The 20,146-nt window shown below is 43.2% G+C and overlaps 1 protein-coding gene and 1 pseudogene across 6 annotated transcripts in view; one reads left to right on the top strand and one right to left on the bottom strand.

Moving 5' to 3' along the window:
- Positions 1–20,146, bottom strand: part of PKIG (cAMP-dependent protein kinase inhibitor gamma) — an 87,910-nt gene that overhangs the window by 9,715 nt on the left and 58,049 nt on the right. The gene's annotated exons all lie outside the window — the stretch shown is intronic.
- Positions 7,174–20,029, top strand: LOC105880022 (small ribosomal subunit protein uS15 pseudogene; annotated as a pseudogene).

Below are 20,146 nucleotides of genomic sequence, written 5' to 3'. Positions count from 1 at the left end.
GTGTGTTTTACATACATCACTTAATGGCCACATCAGCCCTCTGGGGGAAGTGAGGGAGTTTATAACCATGACTCAGAAAGGTCTCGGCTCACTTTCCACAGCACACCTGCTGCCTCTGGGAAGGGACAAACCCTGAGCAGGCCACACCATCTCCCAGAGCCTCATCTCCTCAGCAATTTTCCTCCTATTAGAACGTCAGCTCCATGAGAACAGGGATTTCCATCTGGATTGTCACCATGCCAGACTGCAACCTAATCCTGGCAGCTGAGCCTACATGCTCTGCCTGCTCCATTCCCTGATTCTCAACCAGCACCCAGCAAAGAGTAGGCACTCCATAAATGCTCCCTGAATTTCATTTTCAGACCCTGCTGATGAGAATGAATTTGTATCTACCTTCTCTCTCCCCCCTCCCTTTCACTGTCTCTCCCCTACTCCCTACCTATCTGTGGGGATGACAGGCAGGAGGGCTGTGCTGCTATTCTTGACTGGTATCTCTAGGATCTGACACCATGGGATGGAGTTACAGGCTCCATCCAAGAGGCTAGCTTCCTGCTGGAACAGACTCCTGGGGCTGGGACCTCGCCCTTGCCCTATCTGACCTTACAAGCTGCCCAGTATAGGAAGCTGACCCTCGTGGCATAGAGAGAACTGTGCCATGCTCAAAGCCTAATCCTGGAAAACATCAACTGAGCCAATGTGCTCCCTCAGGGAACAGCGATTACAAACGGGGTCTGGGGAACTCTCTGATCCAAAGCATAAATATGTAATTTCATTTTTCTTCCACATTTGTATTCTTTGCTCACCCTCTGCTCTTTAAAGTCAACAGCAAATGGGTAAACAAAAGAAAAGAATCCTTAGATGTCAGGAAATGGTCATTATCAGGCCAGGTGCAGTGGCTCACACTTGTAATCCCAGCACTCTGGGAGGCTGAGACAGGAGGATTGCTTGTGGTCAGGAGTTCGAGATCTGCCTGACCAAGAGTGAGACCCTGTCTCTACTAAAAATAGAAACAATTAGCTGGGTAGGTGGTACACACCTGTAGTCCCAGCTACTTGGGAGGCTGAGGCAGGAGGATTGCTTGAAGCATAGGAATTTGAGGTTACTGTGAGCTAGGCCGATGCCATGGGCACTCTAGCCCAAGCAACAGAGGGAGACTCTTTCTCAAAAAAATAAAAAAGGTCATTCTCAGACCCTGTTAATGAGAGTATGAACTCCCAGGACCTCCCTGGGGAGTGACTTTACAATATGTAGCAAGAAACCTCAAATGTTTTCATTTCCTTGAGCCACTAAGTCAGTTTATAATAATTTATTAAAATAATTCAAGTTGTACATGAAATGTACAAAGATAAATGATTACCTTCACAAAACCATGTGATTTGATTACCTTCAGAAAACCATAGGTGCTCAATGAAAGATATTAGTATTCACCTAGCAGGTTAACCTTTTATTCATATAGTAGCAATACTTCTTGTTAGCAAGGGTGCAGATAAATGGGCAATCTTGTAAGCTGCTGGTGGGAATATAAATGTATTATTACAGTATTATTTATAATAGCCAAAAACCAAAGACATCAAAATGATGTAAATAGACATGTCGAATGTCCTAAATGGACAATGGACATATTTATTTAACTATTTTATATCCAAATGAAATATCATTTAGGCATTAAAAGGATGTTTATAAATATTTTTAAAAACATGGGGGCCAGGCGTGGTGGCTCACACCTGTAATCCTAGCACTATGAGAGGCCGAGGCAGGCAGACCATTTGAGCTCAGGAGTTTGAGACAAGCCTGAGCAAGAGTAAGACCCCATCTCTACAAAAAAAAGAAAAAAAAAATAAGAAAGAAATTAGCTGGACAACTAAAATATATATATATATATTTAATATATTTTATATATATATGTAAATATAAATAAAATTAGCCGAGCATGGTGGCACGTGCCTGTAGTCCTAGCTACTCGGGAGGCTGAGGCAGAAGGACTGCTTGAGCCCAGGAGTTTGAGGTTGCTGTGAGCGAGGCTGATGCCATGGCACTCTAGCCAGGCAACAGAGTGAGACTCTGTCTCAAAAAAAAAAACCAGACAGACATGGGAAAATGTTCACATATATTGTTAAATGAAACAGAATCTCATTGATATAATCACATATACTAATATTTAATTATAAATGATTCTAAAATATCTTTTATATCTTCCAAATTTACAGTGAAAGCATTCGCTTTATTTTTACATTGCTTAATATTTGTGTATATGTGCATGTGTATAAAACTCAAAAGGTTCTGCTGAGAATCCGTAAAAAAAAAAAAAAAAAGAAGGAAAAAAAAAATAAAACTCAAAAGGTACCAAAGGAAAGAGTAAGAACTCAGTTTCCTTCCCACCCTGTACTACACTGGACTTCTAGACTTCCCAGCCTCCAGAACTGGAGGCAAGCATTTTCTTGTGTCCTAGAGACAGTCTATGCCACGGGTCCTCAAACTTTTTAAACAGAGGGCCAGTTCACTGTCCCTCAGACAGTTGGAGGGCTGGACTATAGTTTTTAAAAAAACTATGAACAAATTCCTATGCACACTGCACATATCTTATTTTGAAGTAAAAAAACAAACGGGAAAAAACACCCTGGTATAGCCCACGGGCCGTAGTTTGAGGACACCTGGTACATATTCCTCACTTCCCTTCCCTTCCTTTTTTCTTTATTTAAAACAAAATTTTGTTTTCCATCTTGCTTTTCTCATTTAAAAATATGTTTTAAAAACAATTCTAGCTCACCCTGAAGCCACTGAAGCATTTATTTTATCAAAATTCCTACAGAGCTAAATTGTTCTGTGTGATATTCTGTTGCTCATTACTGTGGACTAATTTAATTACTTCCCTTTTGATGGACTTTGAGGTTGTTTCCATAAAAGTAGAATTGCCACATCAAAGGATCTACATTTTTTTTTTATTGTAATAGGTATTGCCAAATTTTCCTCCACACAGGTTAATTCCTGTTTCAGTCCATTTTGTGCTGCTACAACAAAATACCTGAAACTGGTAATTTAAAAAAAACCAGAAATTTATTTCACACAGTTCTGGAGGCTGGGAAGTCCAAGATCAAGGCACTGGCAGATTCAGTGTCTGATGAGGGCTGCTCTCTGCTTCCTTCCCTTGGTGCCTTGAGCACTGTGTCCTTGCAGGGCAGACGGCAGAAAGGGAAAGAAGGGCAGACTCCCTCCCTCTAGCCTTTCTTTAAAGGCACTAGATCCCATTAGTGAGGGAGGAGCCCTGATGGCCTAATCACCTCTTAAAGGCCACCCCCCTAAACCATAGCAATTCCCACTAAGTTTATCTGAGAAGCACTTTTTTCCACCACATTCTTCTCTTTGATGTTTTAATGTTTTTAATCTGCTAGGTGAAAAGCAGCATTCGGTTGTTTTAGTTTGTATTACTCCTGTGAGTGCAGTTGAGCATCTTTCCATGTGCACTTCCCTTTCTGCTGTTTCTTCCAATCCTTTTGCCCATATTTGTAATGGATTTTACATCTTTTTCTTATTGATTTGTGGGGACTTTTAATATATTAAGACAATTAGTCTTTTGCCCTAAGAGGAATTACAAGTATTTTTTACTTGTCACTTGTACCTTGAGTTTGTTTTGGGGACTTCTCTTCACACATACATGTATTTATATATATTCATGTAGTCAAATTGGTCCATATTTTATTTTATGGTTTCTGGATTTTGGAACATAATTAGAAATGTCTCCAAGATTGTAAATAATTCTCCTTTGTTTATTTCTGGTACTTTCATGGCTTCATTTTTCATATTTAAATATTTTTAAAAATTTTTGTTTTTAAGACAGTCTGGCTCTGTCACCCAGGATGGAGTACAGTGGCATGATCACAGCTCACTGCAGCCTTGAATTCCTGGGCTCAAGCTATCCTCATGGCTAATTTTTTCCTTTTATTTTTTAAGATTGGGTCTTGCTATGTTGTCCAGGCTGATCTGGAACTCCTGGCCTCAAACAATCCTCCCTGCTCAACTTCGAAGTAGCTGGGATTACAAGCATAAACCATTATACCTAGCTCATATTTAAATGTTTGGTTGATCTGAAATTTATTTGTGTATGAGTTATAGATTCATCTTAATTTTTTTCATTTATCTCAAAATCATTTGGGGTTTTCATTAACTTGAAACACTACATTATATACAAAACTGTATTATCAGGGTCTGTTTCTGAACCTTTTAGTCTCTTCAATTGATCTAGATACTCATGTCCTACTATTGAGTTGTTTATATTACTTTAGCTTTATTTTTTTAAAAAAATACCCATAGGCTAGTTTCCTTCTCATAGGGGTCCTCAAACTGCAGCCTGTAGGCCACATGTGGCCCGCCGAAGACTTTTATCCATCCCACTGGGTGTTTTTGCTGCCGCTGCCTGTCCTGCTTAGCAGCCGACTTGTCCTGGGCCCACAGTGTGCATGTGTGGAATGTGCACCGCACTCTCAAATGGCCCTCCAATGGTATGAGGGACAGTGAACTGGTCCCCTGTTTAAAAAGTTTGAGGACCCCTAGATCTTTTTTGTCTTCAGAATTTTTCTGGTTGTTTTTACTAGTCTATGTTTTCTTATGAACTTTTTTTTTTGAGACAGAGTCTCGCTTTGTTGCCCAGGCTACAGTGAGTGCATCAGCCTACCTCACAGCAACCTCAAACTCCTGGGCTTAAGTGATCCTCCTGCCTCAGTCTCCCCAGTAGCTGGGACTACAGGCATGCACCACCATGCCCGGCTAATTTTTTCTATATATATATTAGTTGGCCAAATAATTTCTTTCTATTTATAGTAGAGACGGGGTCTTGCTCTTGCTCAGGCTGGTTTCGAACTCCTGACCTCAAGCAATCCGCCCACCTCGGCCTCCCAGAGTGCTAGGATTACAGGCGTGAGCCACTGCGCACAGCCTTCTTATGAATTTAATAGTTATTTCACTTGTTTCCAAAAGTCTCCTGGTATTTTTATTGGGATTGCCATAAATGTATACAGTGATACATGGTACATGAATACAGAATGTAGACAAAAGTGACATTTTTATGATAGTGAGTCATCTTTGTTTTACAATCCCCTTCCCACAAAGTCAAGCACTCAGTCTTCCCTCTTGTTCCCCACCGTATCCCAAAGGGCTGGTCCAGTGTCTGGCATATGGTAGTGCCCGGTTCATACTTACTGGATGAATAATGAATTACTCCATGAGTTCTACTTCTGAGATGCAAGGCTAAGTGTCTTCCATGCATTCTCTCACATAGCTCTCAGCACAGCAAATGAGTAGGTACTATTCTAATCCTCATTCTAGAAATGAGGAAATTAAGGCTTAGGCAGTGAAGTATTTCCTTCAACTTCTTGGAATGCTCTTTCTCATTCTCCTAGTCCAACACCTTGACTACTGGTATATGCCTTTAATTCCATCCTTTATTCTCTTCTACCGTATTTCCTCTCAGTGTTCTACACAGCTCATCCTCTCTCATGTCATCACCTTCCATTCATTCAATGTTGATCTTCTCACTGCTGAGCTGCAGACATCTAGATGAATCCACCAAGAGGATACAAACAGGATTATGCTCCTCTCCTCCAGTACCCTCTCTCTCATTCATTTGTTCTCTTAGTCAAGAGCCACCTCCATAATCGGTTGCCCAAGTCAAAAATCTATTCCCCGGCCGGGTGTGGTGGCTCACGCCTGTAATCCTAGCACTCTGGGAGGCTGAGGCGGGTGGACTGCTCGAGGTCAGGAGTTCGAAACCAGCCTGAGCAAGAGCGAGATCCCGTCTCTACTATAAATAGAAAGAAATTGGTCAACTAATATATATATAGAAAAAATTAGTCGGGCATGGTGGGGCATGCCTGTAGTCCCAGCTACTCAGGAGGCTAAGGCAGGAGGATTGCTTGAGCCCAGGAGTTTGAGGTTGCTGTGAGCTAGGCTGATGCCACGGCACTCACTGTAGCCTGGGCAACAAAGTGAGACTCTGTCTCAAAAAAAAAAAAAAAAACTATTCCCCTTAATTCATGCCTCATCTCATTTTTCCCTCTTTAAGGAGGTATCCTGTACCTTAAAGCTCTAAAGCTCAATCACCTAGGTTCAAATACTTTCTCTCTTAAATACTTCAGGTCCATCCTTGCATTTCTGCCACATGATGACGACCTTATGCTTTATCATCAGTATTGAGTCTATTACAACCTTCTTCTAACTGGTTTTCCTGCCTCCAGATTTCCTACCTACTCCTCACCTTCCTGTCCCCAATTCATCCTCAAGCCCTCTGTCCTCTGCTTGCAAGAAGCACATTCTCAAACATCAGATGGTGCATACTCACACCCAGCTCAGAAACCTTCAATGATTAAAAAGAATAAGGCAGATCCATTTAGGTATATTGACATGGGAGGATGTTTTCAACAAATGATTTTTAACATGCCCTAAGATACGGATCTAATTCTAGAGAGTCTTTTCTCTCCTGAGTTCTGGGTCTTTACTTCCAATGGCCTATGACCTATCTCCATCAGGGGAACAGCTTTCATTCAGGACTATCACAGGGTCTGGTCCATAGCAGAAGCTCAGGAAATATTTGTTCGACTAAGGAAAAGTTGTTGTAGAACCTAACTGGAAGAGATCCCAGAGCTCATCTAGACAATCCTCTCACTAACAATTGGAGAAAATGAGCTTGGAAAGGGAAAGTGATTTGCTCAAAGTTCTTCATCTAGGGGTCCTAACTCCTGGTCCAGAGCTCTTTCTCCCACACTACACTGTCTCTTTGGGAGTCTCAGATGACGTTACAGATCTCTGAGAGGGGGTGTGTGGCATGGTAGAAACCATCTAGTGCAGCAGTCCAGCCTAGCTTCCCTGTTTACTAACTGTGAGACCTTGGACAACTCCCTTCACCTCAGCAACATGGGGACAACAGTAATACCCTGCTCATGGGGCTGTTGTGAAGATTCAATGAGATGATGATACATGAAGAGTCTGATAAGTTATGTGGGATGTAACATAAGCAGCATAAAATTAATAAACTGTTAATATGGTTCATTCATGGTGTGTATTAATAAAATTTATTAATATTAGTATTAATACTAATTTTAGTATTTTATTAGTATTAATAAAAATTTTCCTTTTGACATTTCATACATCTCCTTTGTTTTTACTGTTTAATGGTGCTATAAAAGGTCAAAACTTATACTTCCTTCTTTTGCACTTTATAGTGCTGAGTGGAAGGAATATAAATTGCACAAAAGTGGTGACCCTGCTGGCATGCTTACTGTTATATCTGGAAGGCCTAGCACATAGTTGAAGCTCAATGAATATGTGATAAATGAGCAAATAATAGAAGATGCTCTAGATTCCAGGGTAGAAAGAACAAAGGACATGCAGCCCTCCATCGTAACAATGGCTGAAGGTCTGGCTCAATGCCCATACCAGAAATGTGACCCTTCATCTCTCCCAGCTTCCTTTTCCCCATCTGAATAATGAAGGTTGAATTATGATTCCTAAGTCTCTTTCAGTCCTGCCATTTCACTCATTCATACATTCAGTGTTTACTAATGCACCTTCTATATGCCAGGCACTGTGCCACGTGTGGGGTATACACTGGAAACTAAAATAAATTTTATGATCTGAAAAGAGTAAAAGGCACTAAATAAGTAAATGAACCTATCATCACAGATTACGATATGTGCTATGGAAGAAGAGGAGAGGGTTCTGAGTGTGTGGATAATTCAGTTAAAAGTTGTATGGTTAGAGAAGGCCACCTTGAGGAGGTGATTTTGGCTGAAATCTACAGGAAAGTTGGATAGAAAGTGATTCAGACAGAGCCAACAGGCAACCTGAGTCCACTGGTAGCCTAGTATCTCCTATCTCAGCTTGAGCCCTCTGGGGCTCTTCCTCATCCTCAGGAGGTTCTGGTGTCTTGCAGGATCTGGATCACTGGAGGGCATTTGACTGACCTTGAATGTCCAGGACAGAAGGGAGAAACCCTTATACTATGTCCCCAGACCCCTGGGGCCGTGGGCTCAGAGGCTACGACACCTGCAGGTGCTTGCTCTGGGCACAGTCAGGTTTCCCCACAGGAAGCCGCTTCTCTCTTGGGTTACTACTCCCCCCGCTTTGTAAGCTGAAGGGCTCCCGGGCTCTGCCAAGAGCTACATGGTCTGTTCCAAGTCTGCAGCTATTAGTCCTCCTTGCTCAGGCAGATTCCATTACAGCTCCAAATTGTTTTCCAAATATACTAGAAAGGTCATTTCCTGTTTTTTTTTTCTTTTAAAAAATTCAATATTTGCAGAAACCACACAAAAAGCAAGCAGATATTTTGCAGAAGACACAAAGCACAGAAATGGGACTTGGTCTCATGGGAGAGGCTTCCTTAAGGGTGGGCAAATGTTCTCTGAGGCTTCTCTGAGGGAAGAAAGAAAGGGCTGTGGAAACATGATGAAAATACCAAGGCCTATTGAACTGGCATTCCTCACATTCAAAGAGCAGCGGCTTCTCTCTGTGATGAGAAGCCAGAACCAGAGAGGCACTAAGACAAACAGAAAAGTCAGGGCCCCAGATTGAGAACATTCCAAAAACCTGGGAAAGGGCAGGGCTGCTGGTTCTAGCCACGTGTGGCCTGCTGGGGGCTGGCACCAAAGCTCTATCCAGTGCCTTAGGGGCACCTCCAGCCCAGGATTACCAGAGTGGAGCCTGTCTCCTGCCAGGACGGTACCTGCTGCCCATTCACAAAGAGCGGCCCTTGGGGAGGCTTTATTTGGAAACAGACAGGCCAGGCCTTGGCCTCTGCTTCTGCTTCTGGAAGGCCCAGACTCGTGCAGGCCTGGGTGCAGGCAGGGGTGAGGAGGGAAAGGGCAAAGTGCTAGAGCCAGACAAGGTCCTCGGTGACTTTTGTTAGGTAGATAGCAAGGGATCCCGTGTCTCCTAGGGATAAAAGTGGGTGCTGTTGCCTTGGTGCAACTGCCCCACCTGGGAAGAAGGACAAGGTGGGCCCCAGGCCCCCATCTTGGTCCTGCCCTGCCCTAATCCTGCCCTGAGTTGCCACCATACCTGGGAGAGGAGGGAATATTCTACAAATCTGCCAATTGGAACTTAGCACCCAGCTGCAAAAGCATGCCGAGAACCCTCTAGCCCACGGGCCAAGCAGCATAGGTACCATAGTGTCTGGAAATTGACCTAGAACAACCCACATGTGTAGTACGACAGGCCATACAACTCTCAATTGTCCAAAGTGGTTCCATGGTGGCCTCTAAACCATGAGGGAGGTCCCAATCTGGGCACTATAAAATAAGACACAGACCATAACCAGACCCTTTTTGCCCTTCCTCTTGCTCTCTTTTTCTGCTGCAACAAGGAGACATCTGTGCTGTATGTACCTGGCTTTGTAAACCCATGTCTTGCTCTTGCTCTATGATCCTATCTTGCTCCCCGCTCAATAAATTTCACCTCAGGCTTGTCTGGTCATTTTTTGGCCATGAACACACCAAGAACAGAGAACACAAAATGAGACTAAGCCTGATGCTTCCACATGGCCTGTTCCCATGGACACCTCGCTTTATGTTTCCTTTTCCCGCTTATTATCTTCTCCGAGCACACTCTTTGTGGGCCTTCCAGACACCACACCCTCAGGGCCTGCTCCAGCCTCTCTGCCGCTCCACACAGGCAGCTCCTCCTGACAGCACCTTTGAGCCAGAGCCTCCCCAGGAGGCCGATCTGCTTTTCATTTCTTCCCTGGGGGTTCTTACCCTTTCCCTTAAATAGTGTATGGTGATGACTGCCAAGAGCCTAGATGTGTGACTCTGACTGCCTGGGCAGCGTGTCATCTGACTACCTCAGCAGCATTTCAAATTGCACACAGCAAGTCTCCAGCCTGCTCCCCTCCAACCTTCCCCAGCTCAGCGAAGGCACCACATGCCCAGGCTGCCCATCCCTAAGCCTCCTCCTCCTTCACCACCCACATACGATTTGTCACCATGTCCTATTCTTTCTACTTGCAAAACAGAGCTTGAATCTGCTCACCTCTCTCCTCCGTGTGCACCACGCAGGCTCCATGATGCCTCACCTGGACCCCCAGCAGAGTCCCTCACCACAATCCTGCTTCCCTCCCCTGCCACAGCCCAAGGTCTATTTTCTACACAGTAGCCAGGGTGATGTTCTCAAAACAGAAATTAGGTCATGTCATTCCCCTGCTTCATCAAGCCTTTGATGCCTTCCCATTCCAGATCTAGCAAAATCCATATTCCTTCTGCCAGCCCCTGAAGCCCTGCAGTGATCTGGCCCTGCCTTCCTCTGCAAACTTCCGTCTTATTTCCACTCTCTTCCTGGCCCATTTTGCTCTGGCCACACTGGCCTCTCTAATTCCTCAAACCTCACTTAATCCCTGACCCCGGAACCTTTACTAGACTGTTCCCTCTTCCTGTAATGTTCCGTTACCCTGCTCTCTATAGAGCTGTGTAAGTGGTAGGTGGTCCTGGCCCTGGCTTTGCAAAGGTTCCTCCTCTAGGATTTGACATGGGGCCCCTACAGGGCATGAAGCCTCCTGAGTTCCTCTGTCCCCCATTCCTGCATGTCAGGAAGGCACTGGCAGAGCTGCCTGGAGGCTAATGTGGCGTGGTGGACACAGCAAGGGCTTTGGAGTCTCAACTCCTGCCCCTACAGCTGCACCACATGGTGCTGGGCAACCCACCTGACCATTTCTTCTATAAAATGGGGGGCTAACAACTGCCTGAAATGGTGATTGTGGGATTAATCAAAGCCAGCATTTATGGAGTCCTTACTACATGCCAGACTGTGCTAGCATCTTATAGGCATTATCTCATTCAATTTTATAGCAACTCTATGAAATAGAGAGTATCATCATCCCATCATACAAAAGAGGCAACTGAGGCTCAGAGAGGTTAAGGAGCTTGTCCAAGGCCATATACCCAGAGGGTGTGGAGCAGGATGGGGCTGTGCTATTAGGTAAAGCATGGAAATGAATTAGCATCCTTCCTGGCATATAGTAAGGGTTTATTAAAAAGTGTCCACTCCTTCTTCTGCCCTTCTTTCTCCCCTGTCCGCACCTCATAATGAGGCATTTCTGAAGGAAGGGCAAGAAAGCAAGGAAGTCCCAAGAAAGCATTCTACAGTGCTGGCTAAAACATGTACATAGATGCATTTTATCCATGCTTAAGCAACCTTTTCTTATGGATGTTCAGCTGGAGGTAAAAATCTTCAGAATCTTTTCTGCAATGTTGGGTTGATTCTCTGAGTTCTACCCCAGATTCTATTTTTTGGTATCTAACTTCACAGCAATAGTAAAAATAATTATTTTGGGCTACACATTTTAAAACTCTCTCCCCCTCAGCAGCTGTATCCTACCCTGCAGCAGGGCAGTGTTATTACTTCACATAGGGCTGGGGCTGGTGATTGGAATTGTGACATGGACTCTCTTCAACCCATGAAAGCTGGGGCTTCTTTGGAGGTCTTCAGGAAGAAGAAAGGTCCAGATGGATTACTGCTTGGTGGCCAGGCATGCTGGGGCTCCCCTCCTGCTGTTCATGCATTATCTACTCTGGGTGAGGGATCAGCTACAAAGCAAGGTTCCCAGAGAGTGGCAGGCTCCATCCTACTGTGCAGGGAGGGGCAGGAAGGGAAAGTGAGATCACTTCCAAGCAGGCCTGCCAAAGTCCAGGGGCTAGGCTGTGCTCCACCTCTGCTGATGCCACACTGGGGGCCTCTGGGCAAGGTTCTTCTCCCTCAAACCTCAGCAGTCTCAAGTGCAGACTGAAGGGGTGAAGTGGATCTCTCTGTGGTGATTTTGAAACATGTCTGCAAATTCTTTGACATTCCTCCTATCAGGAGAGGAGTCTAATTTCAACCCCATTGAATTAGCTGGCCTTAGTGACAAACCGCTAACAAATAGAACACACCAGAAATGATGTTGTGTGACTTCCAAGATGAGGGCAGAGAGGGTTATACAGTTTTCACCTGGTTCTCTCTTGAGACACTTGCCTTTGGAGCTTTGAGCTGCATGTAGGAAATCTGAGGTAGCCATGATGTAAGGAAGCCCAAACAGGGCCCATGAAGTGATCACATGGAGAGGTCCTGAGACAGCATACAGAGAGAAGCAGCCAGCCAGCCTCTAGCTGTGCTGGCCCTTAGCTGCTCCAGCTCCAGTCACTATCTAACTGCAACTACATAAGAGATCCAAGCCAGAATTTCCCAGGCAATCTGTTCCCAAATTCATAACCCACAGCAACCACAAGAGACAATAAATTATTGCTGTTGTTTTAAACCACTAAGTATCGGGGGTGATATATTATGCAGAAGTGGGTAACCAAAGCAATCTCTAATGTCACTCCCAGCTTTGGGTTTCCTCTCCAGTTTCTCTAGAATTCTATAAAAAGCATCACCAACATACACTGTGGAGAATGAAAAGCAGCAAGATGTTATCTCTGTAACATTCATTCACTCATTTAACAAATTTTACTGATCCGCTTTTTTTTTGCTGCCAGACTGCAGCCATCATGGGTCACATGCATGCTCCCAGGAAGGGCCTGTCCCAGTCAGCTTTGCCCTATTGCCACAGCGTCCCCACTTGGCTGAAGTGGCGTCTGACAACGTAAGGAGCAGATTTATAAACTGGCCAAGAAGGGCCTTACTCCCTCACAGATTGGTGTGATCCTGAGGGACTCACATGGCGTTGCACAAGTACGTTTTGTGACAGGAAATAAAATCTTGAGAATCCTTAAGTCTAAGGACTTGCTCCTGATCTTCCTGAAGATCTCTATTATTTAATTAAGAAAGAGGTTGCTGTTCAAAAGTATCTTGAGAGGAATAGAAAGGATAAGGATGCTAAATTCCGTCTGATTCTGACAGAGAGCCAAATTCATCGATTGGCTCGATATTACAAGACCAAGCGAGTTCTTCCTCCCAACTGGAAGTATGAGTCATCCACAGCCTCTGCCCTGGTTGCATAAATTTGTCTCTGAACTCAAGCAGTAAAATCATTGTTTAACTAAAAAAAAAAAAAAAAAAAAAAAAAATTTTACTGATCCCCCAATGTGTACCAGGCTTGGTACTAGATGCCATGGATACAAAAACAGTAAGACACCATCATGCCCCTGAGGGAAATTCATGGTCTGGTTATGAAGATCAACTTGTAAACTCACGATTCTTAACCAGTGGTAGTGGGGAGGGGACATATTGGAATTACCACTGGGAGACACTTTCAAACTATACCCCTAGCTTCCCCTGGGGATTCTAATACCACCCAGGTGGGAGAACCAGGGAATGTGCTCTGTAGCTGGTGATCACTGCCCTGTCAGCTTCCTGATGGGAACATCACGCCACACACATGGTAAGAGAGAAAAGAATTTAGGGAGCACTTCTATATATATAAATCTTCAAAAACTTTAAAACTCTTTAAAAGGCTTGGTAGTTAAGAGCTACAGCAAAAAGATGTACAAGGTGGAATGGGGGGTCAGGAGTCCAGTCATTTATATACAGTCACTAATTTTAAGGAAGTTCCTCCCTTCCTTTATAATAGCCTTTATATTTATTGTTCGCCAGGCACTGAGGATTCAGCAATGAGCATAACAGACTCTTTGCCCTCATGAAGCTCACATTCTAGCAGAGTGACTCATCGCTAACAAAATAACTATCACATGGCAAAAGTGCTATGGAGAAAACTAAAGTAGGGCAAGACAGGGAAGTGAGATTTTTCTACAGAGAGGACAGAAAGCCTGACAGAGGTGACACTGGTGCAGAAACCTGAAAGAAGTGAGGAGGGAGCCAGGCTCACACCTGGGGAAAGTGTACCAGTCAGAGGAAATAGCATGCATGAGGTAGGCACACCTGCTGCCCACAAAGAGTAACAAGGAGGCTGCGGGCTGGGAGCAGTGAGTGGATGAGAGGGGTGAGACAGGATTGGCTGAGCCTGGGGACTTTCCAGGTCTTGGAGGGCAAAGGCAGACTTTGAAATTTGCTCTGACTTGGGTTTTACCCTTATACTCGCATTTCCAATTGAACACTTTAATGTGTCCCTTCCAAGCCAATTTCACAGGCTTCTCCCTACAGGGAGAATGAGGCCTGGAGGCAGTGAGGAAATCTCTTCAAACACTGCCCATAGGCACCGGTACTGTGTGCCCAAGGCCAGGGCCATAAGGGGTTGAGGACCTCCTATCTCAAGCTGAAGGACCTCCTTCCACTCTTCCTGTCTCCAGATAGAAGCAGGGTTCAGAATCAAAAACCCCACGTAGGCAATACTAATTAAACAGCCTTCCTTGGAGCCTGGAAGAGCAACCTGTTTACAAGCGAGGGACCATCACTACTTGAGCAGAGTGTAGATGTCACCTGTAACTTTGGCCCACATTAACACTGGTTCAGTGTGCCGGACCTCCACACCACCTCTAAGTTCTGAGCATTCATGGGACTACCAGCCCCCAGCACAACTGTCCTGTGTAACTCCCAGTGGCCCGGGAAATAGACCCCTTAGCCTAAGCATCTCTTCCCCTTCCCTGATCTACTCAAAGAGATAAAGTTTCCCTGTTTGCCACCTTTAGCACCTTGATTCCTGCTTTCTAATAATCACTACACTTGTAATTTATTCAACAAATACATACTGAAGTCTCCCGTGAGCCAGGCTCAGTGCAGATGCTAATATATTTGTTTACTATCTGTGTTTCTGACTGGTTCCAAGAGGACAGATACTCTGACTTTTTTCTTTGTCACTCCCCAGCATATAGCACAGATCCTGACACATTGAAGATACTCAATAGCTATAAATACATGAATAAATTAATAAATAACCCAAGAAACCAATAAACAAAATAAAAACATATACACCCTCAAGCCAGTGATTAAGATAACCATCTGAGTCCTAGCTCCTAACCAAATAAATAATAACAATGATAAAACAAAACAAAAATTTACTTAAAATTAATTTATTTAAAATTTAATAAAATAAAAATGATTACCATTTATGAGATGTCTATACTAAGTTCAAAGATGGTGACAGATACTTCCCATGTATCATCTTATTTAAGCTTCACAATAGCCCTGTATAATACACAGTAGCCCTGTATAATCACTTTTACACATAGCTACGACGTACTAGAGCCTGGATTCAAACCCAGGACTGTCTGACTCCTAGTCCCAAGGGCTCAAAAGGCAATGCCTCTATGGCTCAGGGAATCAGAGGATGTGGCTAGGAAAAGGTGAGCTTATAGGTGACAGAAGCAGACTGACTAGGAGAAAAGAGAGAGGTTCTCTTTTGTCTTCATTTATACCTGTCACCACCTAGTTATCTGACCTTATGCTCTAGCATTGAGAATTACAAAATATTCCTTCATTCCTGCAGTCATTCTTTCAAGATTACTAAGTACGTACTGTTTTCAGCAATGATCCTGAAGGTACTTTTAGAGACCCTGCATTACTTAATCCTCACAATGGACAGCCCAGGGCTCAGAGAAATGGCATGGATTACCCAAGGTCCTCCAACCAGTTAGTGACTGAATCAGCACTTGAAACTGTGTTTATTCATTCCTGATTCAGTGTATATTCTTTAGGATGGTGTATTCTGGTGATGGCTTTGCCCTGCTGTGGATGATATTGCATCTGCCTCATCCATGGCAGAAAACTGTCCTATTAGCAACCTCCCTGCCCCACTGGCTTCTCTCAGCTGAAATGGCTATCCCCACCAGGGTCAAATAAGGCCACGCACGGTAAGGATCTGGATGATAGGCTTTCAGAGTGATTCTCTAGGCACCTAGCACGGTGCCTGGTGCATAGTTCCTAATAAATATTTTCTAAAAGAATGAATGAATGAATAAGTCAGGGGAGACACACAAGAGATCTGCTAACATGAAACAGCTCAAGAGAGCATACAGTTCTAGCCCTCCAGGTGCCTGACAGGACGCTCTGCATGCTGTCTCCTGAATTTCAAAGAGTGATAGTATCTACATGAGTGCCCTTCACACTGACAACTACAGCAAGACAGAGAGAAACCAAGCCAGGGATTCAGGTGACAGAAAGAAGATCCTGTGCTGAACTACCACCGGTTCTGACGCCAATAGAGAAATGTGGCCCCACAAAACCATCATCGTTTTACAGTTGCTCACTGAGAAGAGCCTAGTGGACAGGAGACCTGATAAGTGGAAATTAGAAAAATACTCCTATGTCAACTCCAAATTCAGGCATATCAGCGACATGCTTGTAGCTTCACAGTAATAAAGCCATTTATAAAATACATTAGAGTCAATTTTATTTGTCTAATTATTCCTCAGGGAATGTCGCATGCCAGAGCACCAAGATTCCCACACTGTTACTCAAAACCAAGTATCGAAACCAAAGACTAGGGAGGGGTAGGGGGTTGGGTGGGTGATGGCTAAAGGATGCGGGGTTTCTTTTGGGGTAAAAATGTTCTAAAATTGATTGTGGTGATGGATGCACAAGTCTGAACATACTGAAGGCCACTAAATTGTACACTTTAAATGGGTACAATTCACATTATGGCATGTGAATTGTATTTCAATAAAGCTTTTCTTAAAAATTCTTATCTGAATTACAATGGAGAGAAATTGTCCTCATGTATTGCACTAAGGCATTCATGTATTATTACTCACTAGCCTTTTATTCTTGATTTCAGATCACTGCTATAAACATAGTTTTTCATATCAGCTGTAACACAGCAATGTTCTTAGTATCACAATATACAAGGCTGTCTGTCTTAAACAAAACTGCCCCATATTTTTATTTATTTATTTTTCTCTGAAAATATCCTTTACTTTTATCTTAAATCTTGGTGGTGAAGATCACGTACTTGAGTCTTACTGACTGTAAGTAAGTAAGTAAAAGCTGTGTGATCTTTGGCTGTGTGATCTCTGGCGAGTAACTCAAGCTCTCCATGACTCAGTTTCTCCATATGTAAAATAAAAGTGTCAACCTCACTGGGACATTGTAAAGATTAAATAAGATAATGAGTATAAAGCATTTAATGCTGTTCTTGGCAATGGTAAACCATACTAAATTTCAGCTGTCAACACTATTCTTGCTGTTGTCAGTGTAACTGCCTATAGAAGCCCTCCTGAGCTCTGGACTCAGAAACCATAAAACCCACATAGTGTTCAGTACGCTTGGTGAGTTCAGTGAGATGAAATGGGCTGGGGGGGTGCATTTTTGTGACTAGACTTGGGACATCCTACAGGACAGCTGTGAGTTTCAGCAATATTGGTAATGTATCCCAGTTCACCCCTAAACAGAAACACCTTAAGGCCTGGTGTAGTCTCCCAAGATTCTGACATCTGAGAAACTGGTGCCCACAGGGACACGGTGGCCCGTAACACTTTGGGTTCTCTCTAGACCAACAGTTCTTAAACTTCAAAGGTCACAGTCTCATTTGAGAATCTGAGGAAAGCTATGGAAACTTTGCCCAGAAAAGTATATTTTGTGTATGTGTATGTGTGTGTGTGTGTGTGTATGTATGTATGTGTAACCATACCCATGATTACACAGGCCTTTTTAATCCCTAACACCTACCCATAAACCCCTGGTTAAAAACCTTAGCTCTAGAAGTCACATAACCCCAGCCTTCTTAAGGCTCTGAGGTTTTCAACCTCGATGCTCCCACAGCAGTTAAGGACAGAAGGTTCTTTGGAGGCTTGCCCGCCTAAACTGGCCTTGGCCAGAAAAATAGTGCTGAGAGCTGACTGCTGCATCCTAGTCACTGCAAACATCTGCATCCAGGGGATTCCCAGGGGCCCTGAATCAGAACAGGACACAAGCCTGGTGGCTTGGGAAGCTGCATTAGGGCAAGGCCCAGAAGCCTTGCTGATAAGCAGTCAAGGAGCTCCAACCTCAAGGCAGTTTCCTCCAGATGAGAAGAGGAATCTTAAGAGAGGAGCTAGAGGCACAGCAAGTCCTAAGAAGGAATTCAAGGGGGCTGGAAATCCCCCAAACTCCCAGGACTACTAGGACTTAGAGAAATAAAGGCTGGAGATTCTGGCCTAACTGTGAGGAGACAGAGGTGAAAGGGGGGAGGAGGGGTGGGAATGGGAGAGGCCAGTACACTATGGATTGGAAGCTGTTTGAATCGTGGCTCCATGAATTACTAGCCATATGGTATTGAGCAAATCACTTATCCCTGAGCAGTTTATTCTCTTGTAAAATAGAGATACCAATCCCCAACTCTTAGGGTTGTTGTGAGGTTAAAGGAAATTCATGCATAATTTTTTTGAGTCCTTTCCTCCTAAGAACCTGAAAAAGTAAGGCATGGAAGAAGTACAGGAGAGCTGAGAGCTCACTCTGGTCTCAGATAAAACTTGGGTTCTAATCCTGGCTCCACCACTTAGTTATGCAAGATTCCAAACCTCTCTGAACTTTAAGTTCTTCATCTGTGAAATGGGAACAATAATACTTTCTTTGCAAAGTTGTATTAGGATTAGAAATAATAGATGTATAATGCCTACTTCACATGGTGAGACAGTCAATAAAAGGTGGTAGTTACCATTACCAGAAAAGTGAAGCTAAATTCCAAAAGTCATTTTGGTGTAGTTTAAAAAATAAAAGATACAGAGCTAAAAAAAAAAAAAAAAAAAAAAAAAAAGCTACAGTGAAATCTTGGTTAAGCCACTTTTCAGCTTTGGCACACTTGCCAAACATAATTTCCAAAAGCCTCAGTTTCTTCCTTGATAAAACATGAATAATAATAGGAGCTAATGAGACCCTGGATTTAAAAGTTTAGCCCAGTGCTCAGCACAAGAGCACTCATTTATTTATAAGCTATAAAACACGAACCATATTCTATGGGCTGACACAAGAGCTCAGGGCTTGACTGATGGCTTCCTGTGAACTGGGCAGATTCTTTTTTTTTTTTATTAACATTTAATTGACAGATAAAAATTGTATATATTCAACGTGTACAATGTGATGTTTTGATATATGTATATACCATGACATGATTACTACAATCAAACGAATTAACATATCCACCACATCAGATAGTTACCTTTTTTTGTGTGCAGTGACAATACTTGGGATCTACTCTCTTAGCAAATTTCAAGTATATAATACATTATAATTAACTATGGTTACCAGGCTGTACACTAGGGCTCCAGAATTTATTCATCTTATAAACTGCAAATTTGTATCCTTTGACCAACATCTTCCCATTCCCCCCACCCAACTCCTGGTAACCACCCTTCTACTCTGAGTTCAATGTTTTTAGATCCCACATAAGTGAGATCATACGGTATTTGTCTTTCTGTGTCTGGCTTATTTCCCTTAGCAAAATGTCCTCTAGGTTCATTCATGTTGTTGCAAATGGCAGGATTTTATTTTTAAAGGATGAATAATATTCCAGTGTGTGTGTGTGTGTGTGTGTGTGTGTGTGTGTGTGTATACACAGCCCCCACATTTTCTTTTTCCATTCATCTGTCAATGGACACTTAGGTTTGTTGTTTCCAGATTTTGGCTACTGTAAATAATGCTGCAATGAACATGGGAGTGCAGATCTCTCTCCAAAATAGTGATTTTATTTCCTTTGAATATATCCCCAGTAGTGCGATTGTTAGATCACATTGTAGTTCTAGTTTTACTTTTTTGAGGAACCTCTATACTGTTTTCCATAATGGTCATACCAATTTACATTCCTACCAACAATGTGTACAGGTCCTTGAATAATGTCTTTCATTCAATGTCATTTCACTCAATGTCATTTCATTTTAACATTGATGAGAAAAATAAATTAATTCTCAGCTGAGGCCACTATCTGTGTGAAGTCTGCATGTTCTCCTCTGCCTTCATGGGTTTTCTCTGGGCACTGCAGTTTCCTCCCATATCTTGAACGTGTGCATGTTAGGTTCAAAGGCACGTCTAAATTGTTCCAGTGTCAGTGAGTGTGGGAAGGTGTGTCTGTGGGTGTACACTGTGACAGAATGGTGTCCTGTCCAGGGTGGGTGGGTTCCTGCCTTGTTCCCTGAGCTGCCAGGATAGGCCCTGGCTACCTAGGACCTTGAAGTGAAACAAATGTATAAATAATTGTCATACTTTTTATTAATCTTTCTTAAATGTATAATTCACATTTATTCCAATGTTTAATGTTAGAAGTGTTTGGGCCTTCATTTAGAAGTTTGGTGATGTTTCTGTGACCAGAAATATGCCATACGAATTA

This window comes from Microcebus murinus, chromosome 16 (genome assembly GCF_040939455.1).
Source record: "Microcebus murinus isolate Inina chromosome 16, M.murinus_Inina_mat1.0, whole genome shotgun sequence".
Lineage (NCBI taxonomy): Eukaryota > Metazoa > Chordata > Mammalia > Primates > Cheirogaleidae > Microcebus > Microcebus murinus.
Note: the sequence above shows the minus strand (reverse complement) of the source record. Positions and strands in the feature narration are given on the sequence as shown.